Raw genomic sequence first — 19,965 nt, forward strand, 5'->3', positions numbered from 1 at the left:
AGACCTCTCATGAGCCTGAATCTTTTGAATATCTTGATGCTCCTTCACTAACACAGATTGCCACACTAGACAAAGAGAAGGTAGCATACCTCTTGCTTCCTATTGCCATTTCTCAACTCTCTAGCCATCCATTATCAAACTCCCTTTCTTCTTCCTTTGTGATTATCTAATATCTATTGGAAATCTTTGTTGTTGTCATCTATTACCTTCCTCTTCATGATTGTTCTGTCTCTGCCTTGTTTCCATCTGTCTTTATCTATATCTGTCTCTCTGCCATTATTTTTCTGTTCCAATGTTCCTATCTTTCTATTTCTGTATATCTCTAGTTTGTCTTTCTCTTTATTTCTCTCTGCCTTTATCCTTTTGTCTCTGACTCTTTCTATTTTTGTCTTTGCCTCTCTTTTTATCTTGTCTCTCTCTTTATCTCTCTCTCTCTTATTGAGCATTTCCCTGATGGTTTTCTTCTTCACCTTAGCCCTTCCCTTCTTACTTTTGGGTTTCAGTATTCATGTTGAATGACTTAATTCAATTTCTTTATCTTGCTTCAAGCTGCCATCTGCTCCGTGTAGCTTTCTTGATAGATCCAGTTAAATAAGTTCTCTTCCTAGAGGGTTTGCTTTAGGTCTTTTCTTTGCTTCATTACAGAATACCTTGTTATACTTCTCTGCTCACAGGTTATATCTCTTTTCTCTTTCTTAGAATCCAAACTCCTTGAGGACAAGAATGTTGTGATTTTTATTTTTGTATTTCTAGAGTCTAGATTAAGTCAGCCAATCGATGTTAAATACACATTTATAGAATGGAGGTTTGTTTAGATTTGGAAGAATTCTCACCTAGGATGATGGAACTAGGAATTAAGAGTGGAATTTGTGGAAATTTAAACCTGAAGTGAGGAAAATTTAAAAAAAAATTAGATTTTCCCAAAAGGGGAATGAGGTACTTCCCAACAGGTGTTGAAAGATCACTTTCCTTTTCCTTTCTTCCCCTCTCTTTAAGCCTTTCCAAACCCTTCCCATACTTATTGATATTTATTTCATTTTTATTGAATATTTATCATGTGCTCATTGTGGGGAGCACAAGGGGGAAAATAATTTTTTGACATTCATTCTCTAAAAGTTGTATATGAAATAAAATTTGTTGATATAAAACAATTAGGGAGCAGCAAAAGACAAAAGTGCTTTATTGGTGCTTGCTTCAGCAGCATATATGCTAAAATTGGAATGATACGAAGATTAGCGTGACCTCTATGCAAGTATGACATGAAATTGATGAAGCATTCTATATTTTTAACTTTTTTAAAAATGTCATTTGACTACAATTAAATAAAACAAACTAGTGTTACGCAATCCCTGACTAATGATCTGTTTCTATAGCCTAACATCTCTGACCACTTATTTGTATCACACACAATTTAACAGTTTTGTGGTGTCCTTTAAAAGTTTTTTTTTTTTTTTTTTTTAATAATAAGCAGTTTGAGGGCAGGTCTCAGATCTTTTTCCTGCATCTTTCTTAACTCCTCAGCATTAAAATACAGTGCATGGTCAAAAACTTTTGTTGAACTGGATTTCACAGTGAACTATCCCTGTAAACTCTGATTGGGCATGTTCTGTGAGATAATTTGTTGTTTTCCAATAAACACAGCCCAATTTTCTTTCTTGCACTAGAGAACTTCCAGAGCCAACTATTCACAAAGTCTGTACATCCATACTAGCTGTGTTGCTTTCCCATGTAATACTCCTAGTTTATTCTTTTGACTTTAAAAAAAGCCAAATTGTTTTCTTTGGCCCTTACCTATGTGGTGAACACAGGTCCCTTTCTCTGTTAGTCCAATCTCATATACCTGAACTCTTTTACTACAAAGCAAACTCTAAAGGGAATAAAATGCCAGAAGAGAACATACAGGTGCCTACAATATAATAGGATATTCACTTACATTGCAGCCAAGGGATCATTTTTTTTTTTAAATTGTGAGAATGAAGTCGTGAGCTATGATCACCAGTCTGTCCCTGTGACTCTTTGAACACATGCTGTGAGTATGGGGACTGTAGCTCATGGTGAGCATTCTGATGTGATCTTGCTACACATTAAAGAGTGAGCTATTCACTCCTCTTTTCATCTCTACTCAAGGGCTCTGGCCTCAAGTTATAAAGATATCAGCGATGGATAATCTCTTGCTCTTTTTGCAGGCTGCTGTTATATGGTTTTTGTTCCTGTATGCTCCTTATATAGAAAGTATAAGCCAGATGTATTTAGGAATATCTGAGAATACTAAAGTGAATTTGAATTTAAAGGAATTCATTTGATTAGAGGCTAATGACTCTAAGCCAGAGACTATTTTTTCCTGTTTTTTTTTTAATATATATTTTTTTGAAGGGGTAAAGGGCCTGGAGCATGCTGTTTCATAAAAGAGTTTCATAAACTCTGGAGTAACTGAACTAATTTCAAAATACCTTATTTTCATTTACTCAAAATCAATTCGTGAGCTCCTACCAATATGTTAAATTGTTTCTACATAGCCAGAAGAAATAACTAGTTCAAAGCAAGTGCATTTGATGAAATAGCATGGGGGGAAAAGATACAATAGAACATCTATTCCCTGTGTACTTGGAATACATTCTTTTACACATATATTCACCATTAATGGAAAAATTTGACACATTTTGGTATTATGCATGAAGGACATGCCCATAGAGAAAAAATGTGATCAGGAAATATGCTTAGAGCTATAATTCTGATTCTTCACCACCATCATTGTTTTTTGATGATATCATTGGGTATTCTCGCTGGGTTTCTTCACTTCTGGGTATGGAATCTCTACTGAAAAAGTGTTTTTCTGCTCGTTACTAGTTTTGTGAACTTGGTAATAACTAATGGGCAATGTTTCCTGTTACCATTTTCTGGGATTCCTTTCTTCAGGGCTATTTGCTGGCCATCTCAGTTCCTGATAATTTGAGTAAGTGACTGGAACCTCTCCCCAGTATGGCTTTTTAGTCATAGCCACCTCATTCTTCTAACAAGAGAAAGAGAGAGAGAGAGAGAGAGAGAGAGAGAGAGAGAGAGAGAGAGAGAAAGATAAAGAGAGAGAGAGAGAAAGAGAAAGTGAGTGAGAGAGAGAGAGAGAGAGAGAGAGAGAGAGGATGTGGGGTGGAGACACACAGAGAGACAGAGACAGAGAGACAGAGAGAAAGAAAATGCCCTCAGACTTAAATTAAATGATTTATTTATAAACCCAGTCTGGTAGAGTTCATAGGTTTCTGTTCCAAGATGTCTATTTATGGTTAGTATTTTCATACTTTTCTGGCTAATCATGCAGATCATTTTGAGCCAGAACAAAAGGTAACATAAAAATTCAAGGATATTTTTCCCTATCCAATTAATGAAAAATGTCAACCTCTTTCTACATTTCTATTTTTAAGAGCTAGTATAGAGCTCTGTGCATATTAAGTACTCAATAGAGGCTTGTTGAATTGAATTATAATTTAAATCAATATCTTGCCTCTGGTGAAAGTCTAAAATCAGATCTAAGTATGCATGAGTACCATTTGAGTTCTGGATTTTCTTTCTAGTTTGTTCATTCTTCAGATTCTATTTCAGGATATGGGAAAATGTGCATTTGTTCCTCGATGCCAAATACTAATGATAAGCCACTAGAATTTAAAAGATCTTCATGATAATCTAATCTAACACCTTTATTTTTTTTACAGATAAAGAAACTGAGGCCCAGAAACAGGAAGTAATTTGCTCATGCCATGTATGAGCATCCAGTTAGCTGGGCTCAGAACTGGGACTAGAATGTAGAATTTCTGGCTGTGCTAGGTAATGTTCCTTCTACTACATCATCCTGAATCAGCCAATCTTTACCATCTTAGCATTGCAGGGATAACTATATGAAAAGAGGGCCTATGTGTAAGTAACAGTTATATTTTCTCATATGCTCCAGGGACCTTAATACATCAACATGTCACTTCCATTACATCAATGCCCTCTTTCTCTTTCCTTTCCTCTGAGTCTCGTCTCCATTTTTTTCTTTTTTCTTTTTCCTCATTTAATGGGTAGGATTTTCTCCTACCCTGAAACCTGATCCTAATATTATTCCCTGATAAGAGCACCAAGTCTTTCACAATACACACCAGAGAATTTAGGAGAGCCTTGACTTTTGACCTGCTTGTAATATTTTCATCACTGACATATACCTAGCAAAAAGTTCCCTACTTCCTTATCAATCAATCCATTCTAGCCCTATCTATAGAGCTTGGCTTCTCTGTGACAGTGAAGACATTTATGGCTAAATAAATAGTCATAAACACTGTAGCAAGGCCTTAAATTATATTCTCCTGTTTATCCTTGTCTGTTTCATAATGAATAGTTTCTATGAAGTACAATATGTAATCCATCAATCAACAAATATTTAATAAGTACCTACTGTGTGTCAGGAAGTCAGGAAGAAACAATCTTTAGAGATGCAAAAACAAAAGTGTATGGGTCCCTGTCCTCTAGGTAAGATTCTAATAGGAGAGGTGAGATTTATGTATCTAAGTATATTAAAATTATATATGAAATGAACAGGAGTTTTAGGAGGTAGAGTTCTAGGAGCTTTTTTACATAAAAACTGAAATATGATCTGAGTTGGGAAAGGTAGAAGAAGAGAAGAAGACTATTTTAGGCATAAGAAAGAGTCAATGCCAAGGTAAGGAGGCAAGAGACGAAATGTCACATGTGTGAAGAAAGGCATGTAAACAAGTATGTCTGGATCATGCAGCTAATGGAAAGGAACAATGTATATGGAGGCTGAAAGTTACGAAGGGAAGAAATTATAAAGATTTTTAAATGAGAGACAGAGGAATTTATATTTTACTTTAGAGGTTATAGATTACCCTTGGAATTTATTGAGTTATGGGGAGGCCTGGGTAATATGCTAAAACTTGTACTTCAGCAAAATTACTTTAGATATTAGGGAAATGATTTGCAGTGGAGAGAGACGTTAGATAAGAAGACCAAATAGAAAGCTATGGTGATAACTGTGATGATGGAAAGCTGATGATAATAGTGGTTGTATGAAGGGAGAAAAGAAGTTTGAGGGTTGTGGTATTGGGACAAGACAAGAAGATTTGACAACTGGTTGAATAAGTAGAGTTCAGAAGAGGATGAGTTTGAGAATGCCATCAAAACTGTGAACCAAAATGGCTGGAAAGATGATGGTGCTTTCTACAATAATAATAAAAAAAATAAATAAGAAGATTAGGAAAGAAGCAAGGGTTGACTTTCAGTTTCAAGTTTGGTAGTATGAAAAGTCTGATTGAAGTATCCATGAGTATATTTGTGGCTGTATCATCTGTATCTATTTGTATCTATCTGTACATATATATATATAAATTATATATATATTATATATTATATATATATGTATCTATATCTGTATCTATATCTGTATTTGTTTGTATCTCTATCTATAACTTTAAATCTGTTTATCTCTCAAATAGAGTTCTCACTTTACTAAATTTGGGGCAAAGCATCTTGTCAATCCTGGCCAGAAATATCAACTTGATTGATGCCAGCATAATGCTATATAGGGCAGGAATTACCAATCTAGAATTGACGCCTTTGGGTAAATACCTGAGATGAATACTAATGGTCCTTTAAAACTCCTCACACCACATATTTACCTATTTTTCTCTTTTTTTGTGTATATGTGTGTCTCTTTCCTCCTTCCCTCCCTTCCTTCCTTCCTTCTTTTCTCCCTCTCTTCCTCCCTTCCTTCCTTCTTCCCTCCCTCCTTTCCTTCCTCCCTCCCTTTCTTCCTCTCTTCCTCCCTCCCTCCCTTCTTTTCTTCCTTTCTCCCTCCCTTCTTTTCTTCCTCCCTCCCTCCCTCCTTCCCTTCCTTCCTTCCTTCCCTCCTTCTTTCTTTCCTTCCTTCCCTTCCCTCTCTCCCTCCCTTCTCTTCCTTTCTTTTCCTCTCCCTTCCTTTCTTCCTTTCTTCCTTCCTTCCTTCCTTCCTTCCTTCCTTCATCCTTCCTTCCTTCCTTCGTTCCTTCCTTCCATGGGGTCACATAACTGAATGGAGGGGGTCATGAATGTATGATTTATTATCAGCAAATGTTTGATTTGTATAGCTATTTTATATACCTATCCACTTGGGATTATGTGAAAATTTCTTGGGTGAAAAGGAGTTCTGAGTGGAAAAAAAGTTTAAGAGACACTGCTCTAAACCACACTGGGATCTCAGAGTAGGGAATTTAATAAGTAGTAGAATTTAATTAATGAAATTGAATCTTTTGTTGTTGTCATTCTAAGAGATGACTTTTTGGGAATGGTAAGTGCTATGATAGAAGAGGAAATCCAGGTGAGGTAAAAGTGAATGATATCAATACATTTAAAAAAGTTGCATTTTTTAAAGCTTGATATTTGTAATGCCAATGACTCTGAATGGTTATTATGCAATATAAGTCAATAAATAAAAATTCACTTAGTACTTCATTAGAAACAGTGTGGTAATACGATGGATAGAGTATTGGAGCTGGAGTAATGAAGAATGGAATTCAAATCTGAACTCAGACACTTACTAACTGGGTACTTGGATAGGTTATTTAGCTTTTTCCTGCCTCAGTCCCTCATTTGTAAAATGGGGATAATAGTAGCATCTCCCTCTCATGGGTATTATGGAGAAAAAAATAAAGTAATATTGTAAACTGCTTTACAGATCTTAATATACTAGATAATTGCTAGCTATTATTACCTATTATTCCTTTGCTAAGCACTTTTAGTGACACCATAGAATATAGAGGCCATGCCTTCAAATGAAGCTCACAGTCTAAAGATGGCTGTCCCTGTAAATTTCCCACAAATAGCATCTATTCTGTTTGTCACCTTTGTCAGAGCTTCGTAGGCATTACAGATAATTTCGAGGTTATCTAGGTAAAAACTTATATCTCCATATTTTTCAGATGAGGAAACTGAGGTCCAGAGAGATAAAGTGACTGAAACTCAGAGATCAGTTATATATAACCTAAAGCCACATGGAGAAATTAGTAATGGTGATATTCATACTTCAGTCTTTTGAGTCTGAATTTGGTGCCATGAATATTATATCATTCTGTTTATAGCTGGAGGACCTGTCTATTCTTAAGGTCCACAAGACCTTGGTACATGTGAAATATTCAATAACTACTTGACACCTTGTATGATAGATCTGACACACATCAATCTTACAAATTTCTCTCTTTGCTCAGGAATAACAACTCTTCCTTGTGGTGAAATTATTCATTTGATATCACAGAGGAAGTCAGAAGTAGAACTGAAAACGAACTTAGAAGTTGACCTGGAGATAACATTTCTTTTTTTCTTAACATCCAATATTACTTACAGGAGGAACATCAGCATACAGGTGTTTCCTCTAGTGACTACGAAGGGCATCGACTACCACATTTTGCTTACATTGGTCTTTTAGCTGTGTACCCATCTCATTTTTTAACCTCTTCATTCTTTTTATTTGTTGACAATAATATGTGGGCTGGAAACAAAAGTGTCCCTAAAGATTATGCAACATTTTAGATATATTACTTTATCTGAAAACTGGGGCTGATTATCTGAGATTATCTGAGATAAGGAGTGCCCAGAGAGATGATGGAGTGGTACTTGGAAAGCACAGGTTTAAATCTTGCCCTTGACACACATTGGCTATGTAACCCTGGGCAAGCCATGACTTGTTAGAGTTCTAGGAATGTCTCCAAGACTATAACTTTCAAAGAAAGTGCCAACTTACATTAGTGGAGGGAGTTTTCTTATCAAGGAGTTCTTTGGATGTCAATAAAATCATAAGTCCAATATCTAACCCTAGTACTGACCTGAGATAATGTATGGAGAAATTCTTTGAAAGCATATAGCACATTCATAAGTTTTTTCTGAGAAATATGAAATTTTTATTCAGTTCTAGGAAGTCAGAGGCTTGTCAATAATTTCTGAGTTACAGAAAAAGGATGAAAGTTGCATTTCTTAGGAAATATGAACATGAATATTTATAAAGGGAGCTTTATTGAATTATTTTAGGCTGGGATGCTTTGTCTCAGAAAACAAAAATATGTATACATGAGTATATACACATACACATATACATATACATATATGTGTGTATATACAAATACACACACATGTGTGTCTGTGTGTTTGTGTGTGTGTGTAAAAGTGTGAGGACACTCTGGAGTCATAGGGCCAGACTAACTAATTTCAAAAATTCTAATGAGTAAACGGTTTGCTAATACTATATATATATATATTTACACACACACATATATATATAATGTATACATACATATATGTATATAATATATACATACACATACATATGTATATATACACACATACCTATATTACATGTGTCTATGTGTCTATGTGTGCACTTTCTGTGTGTGTATTTAACAACCAGGTCTCTGAAAAAAGTGTGCCCAAAACACTTTTAAATTTTAATCTACATTGTTAGCATTTTCTCCATTAACTGATTAAGTCTGGACATCAATAAAAAAAATAAATCAAGTCTTGATGATTTGTAGTATTTGCCAATTTCCAAGATATAAATACCTCCAATAAAAATTTAGCAATCATCTTCCTGAGCTTCGGCAAGCTGGCTCCAACATATATCTCTGCATGGAGGGTTTTGGAAGAAATGGAAAAAAATACTCACACTGATGAAGTTCCTAGTAATTGAATCAACGAGTCAACAATAATTTGTTAAGTGCCTTCTATGTGCCAGGCACATTGAATAGAAGTCTGTGTTTGATCCATAATGAGTATTAATAATGGAGTATATTCTGTAATCCATATATTTTACATCCAAATCCAGCATTTAGAAGAAAATAAGCTTTTGTTTAGAGTCACAAGAGAGGGACACAATGACAAAAGCATTGGATTTAAAATCAGAGGGAGGGGGCTTATGGTCCAGCTTAAACAATGACCAACCATGGAATCTCTAGCAAATCATCTCATCCCCTTGAGCCTTAGATTCTTCATATGTAAAATGAATTTAATACTTATCCTCATATCTTCATAAGATTACTGTGAAGATTCTATTTTGGAATTGGAAAGCACTATGTAAATATATTTTTATTACTTTTTGGAGGATAAATTATATCACAAACATATCTTTATTTAATTGGGAGTTCTTTTGTCAGGATCTTGTGTGTGGGAAAGCTATTTACTTTGTAAAGCTCACATCATTATGTATCTTCTTTCAGTTCTGAATTACAATGACACTCCACGATCAAATTCATAGCATAACCCAATAAGCTTTATCATATGTAAATATATTTATAGAAAAAAAATGGTTAATTGGCTTTGCAGGAGTAAATTTGCTTTGACTAAAACTAAGTAATGATCTTACTTTACTTTTTTATGCAAATATATATCTTTATAGGTAGAGAAGTTGAAATCTGTGATCTATTTTCCAATTCTGTCTTTTTCCTCATTTTAAAATAGGAGAAGTAAATTTTCATATGACTTCCCTATCATACCATGTCCTCAAGTCAGTTTCCCCTTTAAGTATCTGCTTCCATAAATAGTTGATTCCTCTTTCCTACCCTTTGTTCAATTAAGCAGGGAAAAGGTGATATTCTGTTGTTTGTCTAGGGTGTTTCAGATCTCCCATTCAGATTTTCTCTCATTTCCTTTAAGGACAGATGGGGTGAAGGGAATAGAAAGAAAAACAAAGAAGGGAGTGACTTGCTTAAGTTTTCTGTCATTGTAATGGTCAATCCATTGCAAGTGGGGATGTTTTTACTCTTATCACATCCTCACAGATTTGAATTGTTGTGACTAGGGGAATGTTTAGGATCAGATATCATTTGTCCCTAGAGAAGGTGATAAACACAATATGCAATCATATTCATGGAGAAAAACATCATAGAAATAGTAAACAAAGGAAGGCAATGAGAGAAATACAATGCAAAAGCTTTGATTGGGGGGGGGGGAGAGGAGAGAAAAAGTGTTGGCCATTTCTCTCTAAGGACACAGTAACCATTTGAGAATTTCTATAGAGAGATGAAACTTTGTCCTTGCCCCACCTCTCCACCTCCCCACAAAAGTGACAAGATATTGTACTAGGAGATGCAATATGGTAGGCTGGAAAATACTATGAATTTGGTGGTAGAGGGCGGAAGTCCTAATGCTATTCTTGCTACTTATTAATGATATGACTTTGAACAAATCTTTTAATACTCCTAAGCTTCAATTCCTTCCCTTGTAAAAACGAGGATTATAATGCTTCTGCTACCTACTGCACAGAGCTGTTAAAAATCATTTTGTAAATTGTAAAGCATACTATAAATGGGAGCTATCAATACTTCAAAGCAGGCTCATGGGTAGAGTCACCTAAAAATAATTGAGGATGCTGGTTTAGTCAGCCCTGCTGGATTATTTTGATTTCAAGGCCAATACTATATGCGAGGTGAAAAATAGATTTTGAAATTGGTGCAATGAAAAGCCATCCCTAGGGGAAGAAGTCTTCAAGAGGGAACAGTAGGTTTCTTAATAAGCTCTCTATATGGGTTTTATCATAGTATTCAAAGAGCTTTTAGATCCTGCAGAGGTGACACAATCACCCAGTGAACTGAAGAATAGCATGTAGAAATGGAACCAGATAGAATAAGACCCCAATAGTGCTTTTTTTGTTGTTGTTGTTTCCCTCCAGGACGCTTTTTAGTTCTCCAGGTATTCATCTTCATAGATTTCCTGCCACTGGGCCAGATACCTTTTTAAAGAGGAGTTCTTACCTTATAATACATGGATAGATTTCAGGATATCTGTGGACTTGAATGGAGAAAAATAACCTTTTTTATTTTCATCAAACTAAAGCTTTAATTTATTTTCATTGATTTGAAAACTTTATTCTGAGAAAAGTGACCATGAGCTTTGCTGGATTTCCAACGGGGTTCATAATACAAAAAAAAAAAAAAAAAAAAAAAAAAAAAAAAAAAAAAAAAGATTAAGAATACCTAATCTGAAAATTGGAGAAATAGAAGAGTGAATTGACTTAGGCTGTAAAGTAAATGTACAAGAAATTATTCTAATTCAATCCTATACAAGCATTTATGAAAGGCCAATAGGTTTCAATATGTTAGTCTCTAGGGATTAAATGAAACTTTTATCCTTTAGGAATTTATGTTGCAACTGGCAAGGGGTGGGTTTGGTTAAGCACAGCATAAAGGATAAACAGATTTAGGGAGGAGAGAGATATAACTAACAACCAAGGAGATGAAAATACCAACTCCTACATCTTGAGCATTTATCACTTCACTCAGGTACTCTGTTGACTTTAACTCAAACTGCAAAGAGTTTTAAATGATATATTAGAATCTTTTTGAGCTTACCTGTAATCTCTTCTTGAAAATTTTGAGGTTTGAGTTAAAGTCAACAAGAGAACCTGAGTACATTCCTACAATAATATTCTATAACATTCATATACCATACTTATTCACCCATTTCCCAACTGATGGCCATCCATTCAGTTTCCAGTTTCTTGCTAGTACAAAACAAACAAACAAAAAAAATTGCCACACACTTTTTTGCACATCATTTGTTATAGAATATTATTGTTCTATAAGAAACAACAGGATGATTTCAGAGAGGCCCGGAGACTCTTATAAGAACTGATGCTAAGTGAAATGAGCAGAACCAGGAGATCATTGTACACGGCAACAATAAGATTATATGATGATCTATTTTGATGCACATGGCTCTTTTCAACAATAGGATGATTCAGACTAGTCCCAATGATCTTATGATGCTATCTACACCAGAGGGAGGATTATAGGAACTAAGTGTGGATCACAACATAGCATTTTCAGTCTTTTTGTTGTTGTTTGCTTGCATTTTATTTTCTCTCTCATTTTTTTTATTTTTGATCTGATTTTTCTTCTGCAGCAAGATAATTGTATAAATATGTATGCATATATTGGATTTAACACTTTTTTTTTTACCATGTTTAATATATTGGATTATTTGTCATCTATGGAAGGGTGGAAAAATTAGAACATAAGGTTTTGCAAGGGTCAGTGTTGAAAAAGTATCCATACATGTTTTGAAAATAAAAAGCTTTAATTAAAAAAAAAAACTCTTTTATATTTGGATAAAACATTGTTTTTTCTTTGATCAACCTCTTCATGACTTTTAGAGAAAAACAAGGATTTTCTTTAAAAAAAAAAAAAAAGCAAAAAAACCCCATTTTTCCCCTAGTTACCAGTCCAGTAGAATATAAGATCTTTGCGTTTAGTGTTTAAATTGATTGTATTATTAGTAAAGTCACTGAATTCTGTTCTAATTCTGATTTTTAAAAATTTTGGGGGTAGAAATCAATTATTTGTCCATATCTGAGTCATGTTGTACAGTATGTAACTTTTTAAAAAACCTATTCTAAAATGAAATGTATTGTATTTTCCTCTAATTAATTAGCTTTAATTAGCAAAATTTCTTCAGGAAGTCAAGGTAGTAGTGGTTATGAACCAATGATTGCAAGAATAAGAGTGCTTACTCACATCTAGAAAGTTAAGATCAAGGATTGGTGGAGGTCATCTGTGACCTCAGCTCAGAAGTGTTTAGCTAACCTCTAATTTCTGAAAATAGACTCTTGATTATACTACATATATTTCCTCTCCACCATCTTGGAGCTGTGCTAGATAAAACAGTAGATAGAGGCCTGGACTTAGAGTCAGGAAGATTTGAATTTAAATGTGGCCTTAGACATTTATCAGATGTATGTTTTTGGGCAAATCATTTACTCTTTTTCTGCCTCAGTTTCCTTATCTTTAAAATTAGGATAAAAGAAATACTTACCTTCCAGGGTTGCTGTGAAAATAAAATAAGAAAACAATAATTTTAATGCACCTGGCACATATAACATTTATTCTTACTAATTATTTTTTATTTTCTCTCACACTTCATCTCATCTCCACAGTTCCCCTTACCATTATAATCCATGATTCAAATTCTACTTTTTTTATGAATTCTGCCTCAATCACCTAAGAATCATAGTGGTAAGTTTAATGTAAGGAAGAACTGAATTTAAATATTGCTTCAGGCAATATTTGAGAAAAATCATGTAACATCTTAGTTCCCATTTCCTGGTCATAAAATATGAGCAATAATCTAATTCTACCACATACAATTGTTGTAAGGATCAAATGAGAGAATATATACAAATTCATAAATACATACATATATAAAGCTCTTAAAGACATAATATATAACATAATAACTAATAATCAGATCAAACATGTAATAGGCATGAATCATAGCTAATATGTATTATATACATATTATTGTTCTTATATCAGTAATTTGATCTTCTATAGTATTAACTATCAATCACTTTCACAGGATTGTAGATTAGAGGGGACTTTGGGGTCACATAGAATAACTTTCTATTTTGTAAGGAAGACATTTAGTCTGAAGGAGGGCAAATGACTTAATCTGAGGTCAAACAAGAAGCATATATTAGAAATGAAATTTGAACATGGTACCTGTAACCCTAGAAGTCCTGCTCTTTCCATTGCAGAACTTTATTCTCTTTTTGGCTAAACATTTTTTTTAAATTACATAAATTAATTAAATTTTCATTTGTATATGTCTTCTCTCACTAATGATATTATAGATAGATGGGGACAGATGTTATGCTTTATAGTTGCTTCTATTTCTCAAAACATTACTAAACACATAGTCCTTAAAGATTTATTATACAAATTAATCTTGTAAAATATTTCTCATCTCTTATTTTCATTTCATTTCCTGTTATTCCCTTTCTCAAGGCCTTAATCAGTGGACTAGGAAGGACCACATACAAACCCCAGGAGTTCTGTCTTCCTATCTTCCATTGCCATTATTAGTTCTCCCCCTATTACTTTTGTAATCAATTGACTAAATTGCTAAGTGTACCCTCTTACTTAGTCCCACACGTGGAGCAACATCATATTCTCCAGAGTCATATTGGAGGCCTGAATAATCCTAAGCTACTCTGGCACTGGACATAAACTGGAATAATCTCTGACTTTCCCAGTAAGATAGTAGAAGCACAAAACCCTACCATTAGTGCTGCAAATACTCCTCTTAATTGTCCGACTATATCATCAGTCCTAGGCCCCCCATGCTAAATTTCCATCTTTCTCTTTTACCCTGACCACCCCTTCCCAGTCTTTCCACTGAACTTTCCCATCTCCACTAAAACCAGATATTTAAGGCTGGCATTATATTTCTTCACAGCTAATAGCCAGACTATGAAATCATCCAGTGAGCAACCCCCAAGCTATTATGAATAAGTCGTGACAAATTATAACCCCAGAGATGGGTGAGGGGTCTGGGAGGGAGCCAAGGTGGCCTGAAGGAGGGGGAAACTGCTCAACTCGGTTAACTTTTCCCCTGGGTAATTGAAGTGAGAGAGGCCCCACTCAGGTTAGAAGCAGGATCCCTAAGGAAAGCCTGGGGCTAACACAAGCCTGGCAGTCCCATCTTGGATTGATTATGAGGCAGGAAGTGAAATCTGACATCACTGACACTTAACACCCTCACCACATCCTGTCTCCTAGACGATGAGAATAAAGATATTGTATTTTCAGTGGCACTGACATTTTTATACCTTTTAATGAAAGGGGAAACAACTTTCTAGTGCTGGTTGAAAGGATGAGGAAGCAAAGAACGCCTTTACAGTCTTTGGGGAAGATAGGGGATTTGAGTAGGAAGTTGTATAAGGAAGGAGCCATCAAACCCCATACTTTAGATGAATAAAATAAAAATAAATGTCTTCAGCTGGGGACCCCATTTTAAGAATGGTTTGAGAAAGGGAGACAAAAATAGACAAGCAATTGAAAGCAGTGAGATCTCATTCTGTTTTCTTCAGTTCCTGGTATAGATGAGAATCTCAATGTTTACTCAGATTTTCCCAGGATGAAAACTATTTTCAGATTTTGAAGTGCACATTGAAAAGCTGTGTTAACAGCTATGGCCACTAGAGGTCCAAGTGAATTGAAAGACAGTCACAATATAAATAAAGATTTTGGATATTGTATTCAATAGAACATCTTGACTTGATAAATAGATGCTATCTTAAAGATCTTGAAATTCAAGCTCTTGAAGAAGTTTCTAAGGAGTAATCTAGATTCTTAATTCCCCCGCCCTCTGACCTTTTGGAAAACACTTCATTTAAACTTCTGGAAACAGGTGATTTTTTTCTTTCTTTCTTTCTTTCTTTCTTTCTTTCTTTCTTTCTTTCTTTCTTTCTTTCTTTCTTTCTTTCTTTCTTTCTTTCTTTCTTTCTTTCTTTCTTTCTTTCTTTCTTTCTTTCCTCCAAGCTCAAAGACAACAGTTCCTATACCTAAGCTATTCTTGTTAATCTGTTCCTATGTCTAAGTAGTAGGATGTGTTCCATTATTCCGTATCTAAACCAAGGCCTTCCTGCTATAATTTATGATCATTTCCTCTTATTCTATTCTTAGTGGACCTGGAGAAGAGCCAGATCATATCTTAGCCATACTTCATGAAATTCATGTTTCATTTACTGAAAGGCCATTGTTGATCTCTAATCTACTCTCTTCAGAGGGCACAATGAGGGCAGGTCATGAGATAATCCTATGTTTTATGCCCACAGAATTCATCTCAGTCCAGAATAAGACAATAATAGTAACTAACAACTCTAAAGCAATCCAAACATTATAGAGGACTCTCCCCAGAACATCTCTGTGAGGAAGAGCACATGACTGTCATTATCCTTTTTTTTTACTGATGAGGAAAATGAAGTTGAAAGAAGGGATAATGACTTGTCCTAAGCCATACCAGCCAAGAATTGTTAGAGATGAAATTTAAGTTGATCTCCTGATTCTAGGTCCAATAAACATTGAATCTTTGGCATTGGGTAGAGCTTTGGGAGGTGTCCAGTCATAGATGATACTTGGAATGACAAAGAAAATAATGCTGACGGTAATAATAATAACAATACCTAATAATGCCTTGGTGGAACTCTTGGTGGAAAATACTATTCACATCCAAATAAAGAACTGATGCAATCTGAACTCAGATTATACTATTTTTCTTTTCTTTGTGTTTTTTTTTTTCTTTAAAGTTTCTTCTTACATAGCATGACTGATGTGGAAATATGTTTTATGTGATTTCCCATGTATAACCTTTATCAGATTGCTTAAAATTTTAGAAAGGAGGAAGGAGAGAAGAGAGAAAATTTGGAACTCAAAATCTTATAAAAATAAATGTTGAAAATTGTCTTTACATGTAATTGGGAAAAAATAAATACTGATTACATTAAAAAAAGAAATAAGAATGATGCCTTAAATTGGCACAGTATAGTTCTATTATTTAGAGCTCTCTTATATATACTATTTCATTTGATTTTAACTTGTTTCCATGTTTTAGATTTCTGTTGTCTAAGGATTACAGTAGCACAGTACTCAGCACACAGTAAATGTTTAATAAGTGTTTATTGATTGGTATATAATTATATAAAGTGTTATATTAAACTGATGGGGATGGTCTAACTCTGTAATTTTATTGGTGTGAAAGCTCCCTCCACCAATATATCCAGGCAATTTCTGTGAAATTAACATAATATTGAAGTGATAACTGAAGAAATAAGACATTGAATGAATTGTCCATTTTCTCAGAGTTCTTGACTCTGAGATTGGCCTTTTCTATACTATACTAAGTGGTTTATAAAATTAAAAGAGAGATAGACAGAAAGACAAAGACATATACATAGATAGAGATGTAGATGGAGATAGTCTTGCAGATAGATGATAGAGATAGCAGAGATGGGTAGATGGATAGATAGACAAATAGACAGATTAAAGATAGATGAAGGTTAGCTCTATCTGCTTATCTCCACTTTACTCTGTATGTGTGTCATGTTTTATTTCTGCATTAAACAAGACAACATTTTCATACATTGCACTTATACATGTATATGTGTGCTTGTATATTTCACATTCCTACATATATACATACAAATTCCACATTTTTATGTTTATCTCCCCCCCCCTCTCTCTGTATATATATATATTTATATATATATAAAGAGCATCACAATTACCTTGAACTTACAAATCCCATACCTGGAAATTTCACTTTAACAGAAATTTGCCAAGGTTTGCAAGTATTAGAACTTCCTTATGAGAGCTAAGATGGCAGAGTAAAGTTAGGAAGCTGCTGGAGCTCTCCCAGTTTCCCTTGAAAACCACATGAAATCAAGTCTCTGAACAGAATATGATGGAATGAAACCATTTTCCAGTTCAAGGCAGACTGAAAAAAATTTCAAGAAAGGTCAGTCTCACTGGAGTAAAAAATGTGTTCAGACCAGTTCAGATAGACACTGGGAGAGCTGGTGAGAGAGTCTTAAACACAGCAAATCAGCATCTAAGACTATCAGTCCTGGCTCAGTAGAGTAGCAAACCAGGGAGGCAGCTGCCAGTTTCAGCCCAGAAGGCAAACTCTGGGAAACCAGATTGTTTCCTGAAAGGAGTTCTCAAAACTGCACAAACACAAGGGACCTCTGGCACTCAAAGTCGATACTCAGAGCTACAGAGGAAGCTTGGGATAGTGCCACTTTTACCTAGGAGTAGAGCTAAATGTTAAAAGTAAAAAAAGAAAAGGAAAGAAAATGAGCAAGAAGCAGAAAAGAACCTTGACCATAGAAAGTCATTATGGTGACAGGACAGACCAAACCACAAGCTCAGATAAACATAGAATGTTCACAGAAGAAATCTCAAAGAGTGAGATAAATAGGTCTCAAGCTCAAAGGAAATGCTCACAAAGACTTCAAAAAATAAATAAAAGAGGCAGAAGAAAATGTGATAAAAATGAGAAGTATGCACGAGAGTCAACAATTTGGAAAAGGAAGAAAACAATTGTCTGAAGAAAACAACTCCTTAAGAAGGAGAATAAACCAAATGGAAAAAGAGATACAAAAGATAAGAAAACCACATGTTAAAAACTAGCACAGGCCAAATGGACACTAATGACTTTGTGAGATGACAAAAATCAATCAAACAAACTAAAAAACAAAAAGAAAAATGGAAGAAAATATGAAATATTTCATTGGCAAAACAGCCGACCAGGAAAATAGATCCACATGAGACACTTTAAAAATCATTGGTCTACCTGAAATCCATGACCAAAAAAAAAAAAAAAAAAGAGCTTGGATAGCTTTCTACAGAAGATCACTGAGGAAAACTGCCTTGATATTCTAGAAATAGAGAAGGAAATACTCATTTAGAGAATCCATAGATTACCTTTGGAAAGAGATCTCACAATGGAATCTCACAAGGAAAACTCCAAGGAATATTGTTGCAGATCTCTAAAACTAAAATCTCAAAGAAAAAATACTGCAAGTTACCAGAGAAAAACAATTCAAGTATCAAAGAGCAAGTCAGAATTAGCCAGGATTTGGTAGCTTCTACAATAAAAGATCAGAGAACTGGGAATACCATATTTTGAAAAGCAAAGGACCTGAGGTTACGATTAAAATTTAACTACCTGGCTAGAATCAGCATCTTCTTTCAGGTGAGGAGATGGAGCTTCAATGAAGTAAGAGACTTTGAATCATTTCTATTGAAAAATAAACAGAACTAAACAGAAAATTTAATCTACAAATATAGGAGGTAAGAGAACTATAAAAAAAAATAGGTAAAGAGGGGAAAATATATGTATTTAAAGGTTAAACTATTTACATCCCTAGATGGGAAAGCAATATCTGTAATTATTGAGAACTGTATCTTTCACTGGGGCAGACAGAGGAGGCCATCACATGGACTTAGGATGTAAATGTGAATGACATGATGACATGAAAGAAAAAGACATTAAGGGGTGAATAAAGGTCCGTTCTGGAAAAATGAGAAAAGAGGATGTATAATGGGACAATTAGTTCACATCAAGAGGCTCAAAATACCTATTACAATCCAGAGAAAGAAGGGAGGGGTATAAGCATTGTCTGAAGCTTGATCTCATTAGTTTTGGCTTTAAGAGGAAATAATTTACTCATTCAGTTGAGTATAGAAATTTATCTAATCGTATAAAGAGTAGAAGGAAAAAAGAGGAAAAGAAAAAGGAGGGATAGGATTAAAAGGAGGGCAGAAACACTAGGGAAAAACTTAAGAGGAGGGAGGAAAGACAGATAAAAGATAAGGTAGTAAGTGGAGTAGTTTAAAAAAACTAGTAAGAGAAGGGGGAGGGGTGATATAAGATAAGGTAGGGGGTGATGTGAGTAAAAAAGACATATAACTAAGGTTAGGCTGGAAAGAGAAAACAAAGCTATATAAAGGGGAGAAAATAGGATGCAGGGAAATACAGAGCTGATAATCATAACTATTAATGTGAATGGGATGAATTGTCCCATAAAACAGAAGCAAATAGCAAAGTGGATTAAAAAACTGAATCCTAGAATATGTTGTTTACAAGGAACACACTTGAAACAAAGAGACACATACAGTGTAAAGATAAAAGACTGGAAGAGAATTTATTATGTATCAGCTGAAGTTAAAAAAGCAAACAAACAAACCAACAACAACAACAACAACAACAAAAAAAAAAACAAAAGCAGGGCTAGTAATTCTGATCTCATATAAATCAAAAGTAAAAAATAGATTTTATTAAAATTAATAAACAAAACTAAGAGTTATTTTTATGAAAAATTTGTAAAATAGATAAGCTTTGGTTAATTTGATCACAAAAGGGAAAAAAATCAAATCACAATCATCAAAAACGAAAGGAAAGAATTATCACCAATGAAAAAGAAATTAAAGAAAAAAACTAGGAAATAGTTTGCCAACTGTATAACAGCAAGTCTAACAATCTAACCAAAATGGATGAATATTTAAAAAAAATATAAACTGCCCAGGTTAACAGAAGAGGAAATAAAATACTTAAATAGTCCCATTTTAGAAAAAATATATTGAACAAGTCATCAATTAATTTCCTAAGAAGAAAATTTCC

At 34.4% G+C, this 19,965-nt stretch overlaps 1 non-coding gene across 1 annotated transcript; it reads left to right on the top strand.

Annotated features, from left to right (window-relative positions):
* The first annotated feature begins 1,185 nt into the window (after positions 1 to 1,185).
* Positions 1,186 to 1,288, top strand: LOC127558449 (U6 spliceosomal RNA). The gene has a single exon (XR_007952838.1). It is a non-coding gene; the product is annotated as a U6 spliceosomal RNA (small nuclear RNA).
* Positions 1,289 to 19,965: the final 18,677 nt, after the last annotated feature.

Source organism: Antechinus flavipes, chromosome 3 (assembly GCF_016432865.1).
Source record: "Antechinus flavipes isolate AdamAnt ecotype Samford, QLD, Australia chromosome 3, AdamAnt_v2, whole genome shotgun sequence".
Lineage (NCBI taxonomy): Eukaryota > Metazoa > Chordata > Mammalia > Dasyuromorphia > Dasyuridae > Antechinus > Antechinus flavipes.